Source organism: Panicum hallii, chromosome 2 (genome assembly GCF_002211085.1).
Source record: "Panicum hallii strain FIL2 chromosome 2, PHallii_v3.1, whole genome shotgun sequence".
Taxonomy (NCBI): domain Eukaryota; kingdom Viridiplantae; phylum Streptophyta; class Magnoliopsida; order Poales; family Poaceae; genus Panicum; species Panicum hallii.
In genome coordinates, this window is record NC_038043.1 from 36,123,207 (window position 1) to 36,126,478 (window position 3,272).

Consider the following 3,272-nt stretch of genomic DNA (forward strand, 5'->3'; position numbering starts at 1 on the left):
CCTACCCGCGTCTCTAATAATAGTTATTAGTGCCGTGTTTTTCCAACCGGCATCTCTAATGACTATCTAATGACTATCGTTAGTGATGTCTTTAGGGGAAACCACGTCACTGATGCTTACTGGTCAGTGGCGGGCCTCCCAAGACAGGTCTATGATGTTGAAAATAAAAACACAAAGATAAAAATAGGGGAGAACAAATAGGTCACATGTTCACAATCCATCCTCTATTCCTGCACATATTCATACACATACATACGTACATGCAAAAGTTGCACCAGGCAAGCAGTCAAACAATACAATTTATCCTCCGTTCATATATACATATATGTACATTGAAAAGATGCAGCGGGCAAGCAATCAAGCAAAGAGGATGGTCTGCGTTCTGCTCTGCCTGAAGTGTCGCCTCTGGGTTACTCTGCTTCATATCTCTAGATTGGATGCACGAAAGCTCAGTCTCTTTCCTGTAGTTAGAAGACGATCTTTCATAATTTAGAATGGAAGAGTGGCCATAAATCGAACTGAATTGGATCCTATTCTAACAAAAACGATTTCATAGCACTGACAAAAGTAGCAAAAGAAGATGATTTCTGAATTAACACATGCACACTTTATAATATTAAATACCAGACATAGACACTTTTCAAGATATAGAAAGAACAACACCATATTTAATTTGTTCCAGAAAAATCCACAGCAGCGAAAAACACCATATTCAAGGAGCGTTTATCAAGATCATTGTGCAACTTTAGATAGTAGTTTTACAGTATATAAGATCAAACGACTTACTCTAAAGAAGCTTCAATACACCACAATTTATTTGCAATCACTCTTTTCAGTGAACTACCATTTACTGAACAACAAGAGCAGGGCAGCGACAGGAGTGTTGAACCACAAGAGCAGGCCAGCAATAGCAGTTTTGGAGAACTTATCTGTGATCTTGAGACCAGCAATTTGTGCTGGGGATCGACGGTGCAGCCCGCAGCCAAGCAGCCAGTGGCCCCATGACCCAAACCCTAGATCCATGACACCCTGCAGCAGCAAGGAGAAGCTAGAGAAGTTAAGAGAGGCACCCCACATGCAATGGTTGCTAGAAGCAAATAATTGATATGACCTATAGGATTGATAACTAACTCTAAATGCTTTAGAGCTACAACCTACAGAGTACAGCCACTAAGTTAAACCACTGAGTACATAGCAGAGCTACAGCAGCGAAGGAGAAGGATGGGGAGGGGACAGGGAAGGGCGAAGAGGGGTCTCGGTGGCAGCGGCGGTTGGGGAGGAAACGCAGCAGCAGACCAGGAGAAGGATGGGGAGGGGACCGGAAAGGGCGGAGAGGGGACAGCGTGTTGCGGTGGATTGGGATTGCTAGAGCTCGGGGTAGAAGGGTGTATGGATAACCCGCCAACTGTTGTTTTACCAATTTATCCTTGATGCGGAGTCAGGTATTGAAGACATGTTTTGGACACAAACGTCATTGACCTTCAAATTTTTTTTGGTTGGGCGGGTTGGACGCGCCGAAAGGTTACATTTTCCCGCCCACGACACCTAAAGTTACCACACGCAGCAAAGTTTTTACCAAACACAAAAAATACAGATTGTGGTAGAATAATTCAAGATTTAGAAATAAAAATATATATTTAAAATTATATACGTTATTCTATATTGTTCACCATGTTATATAAAATTACATACATATATATAGTTGCCAATCGTGTCTATCATCTTTTTTTTGATTGATTAGTTGTTATGACGCGTCTATTATGTAACATGTGCACACAAGTTTGGCGTGGTGGGACCCACTTGCCTACGTTGTGGTGGGACACTAAACGTGTGATGTTCACCGGTTGACATTTATGACAAAATAAAATTCGTCATAATGTGTATTACAATAGATTATGATGATTTGTATTTGGTTTTTGTGACACTCAGGTAAATAGCATGGACACAGCCTAGATCTTTAGTGTGTTGTTATGTACAAAATGTAGCAAAAGTGTGTTTAAAAATGTTAATGATAAGGAAAGTGATTGTTTATGTAATTATATTTAAATCAGGGTCCTTTTGTGCTAAAAGGGTGAGCATGGGGGGTAGATTTCAAATGTATGAGGGTTATTTTGCAAAAGTTCAAAACTTGTGTTTAAATCGCAAAAGTAGGTGAAACTACCTTTTGGATGTATGTGTAGTGTAGTTTTATCTATAGGATTTACATAAAGTTTGAAAACTTTACTAAGTTTTATATTAATTTTAAAACTGTTGCTCTTCTGTGGATGAGCCTTAAAGCAAAATTGTGCATTTTGAAAAACTACACATTTTGCTTTTGGGCCCATCTCCATTTGAGTACTGGTTGGAAAGTTACCTATACATTACAGTGAGACCCCTGTATTTTCTACTTTTTGCAACCGGGTCCCCCATCGTCTTCCCCGAGCCCCCGATCTCCTCTGCTCCTCTGCGCGCGCGCGTGGCTCCTGCCGCCGGCCGCCCCCGAGCACCTGCTGCTCTGCGTCTTGCTCCACGCGTCGCCTTGTCCCTCCTCCCACCTCCCGCGTTGCCCTCGCTGGCCGTCCCTCGCTCCTCCACGTCGGGCAGACGCCTCGAGCGGCCGCCACGCCGCCCGTCAGGCACGCCGGCGCCGCCCGCCGCTCTGCGCCTGGCCGCGTGATCTCCCTCTCCCTTTCCTTCTCTCCTACAAACCGTGCGTTGCTACAAAACTTGATCGAGCCCCCTCTCCCCGGCTGCTTTGCCTTTTCCTTCTCCCCACGACACCAAGCCGCCGCCGCTCCTCCTCGCCGGGATCCTCCTCAACTGCGCCACCCCGCCCAAATTACCTTGGCCTATCGCTTCCTCACCTCCTCCCCTAACCCCGGAGCTGATCCGGTCCAACCCCGGCCACCCCTTCGCCGGAATTGCCTCCACCCCGAGCCGCCCCTCACCGGAGCCGCCCGAGCTTGACCTCGCCGTCGACAGCACCCCTCCGCCACCTCCTCGGCCGATCCAAGTATGGAAACCGCATGCCCTCGCCCCCTGGTGCTCGTGCACGCATTAGCTTCTCCTGTTCGCCGGCCCTTCGCCGGGAACGGCGACGCGCCGCCACGGCCGCCGCACCTCCCCGTCGTTAGCCCCGTTCCATTATTGCCCGTCGTGCACGTTCACCTCCACAGCATTCTCTAGGTCTTGTAGACCCTGCCCAACCGGCTCCTCCCCGCCGGCGACCTCGCACCGGCGAGAACACGCCGGGGCCGAGCGGCCGGCTGTTGTAAAGGCCGGGCAGGGGCACA

General features: G+C 47.8%; 1 long non-coding RNA gene across 3 annotated transcripts; it reads right to left on the minus strand.

Moving 5' to 3' along the window:
- Positions 1 to 207: 207 nt before the first annotated feature.
- Positions 208 to 1,368, minus strand: LOC112882238. 3 transcript variants are annotated; one of them, XR_003226625.1, is made up of 2 exons: positions 1,155 to 1,368; positions 208 to 1,029 (listed from the first exon to the last, which is right to left on the minus strand). It is a non-coding gene; the product is annotated as an uncharacterized LOC112882238 (long non-coding RNA). The 3 variants fall into 3 exon arrangements; XR_003226626.1 differs by having other exon boundaries at positions 1,132 to 1,368; XR_003226624.1 differs by having other exon boundaries at positions 1,112 to 1,368.
- Between the last annotated feature and the right edge of the window lie 1,904 nt (positions 1,369 to 3,272).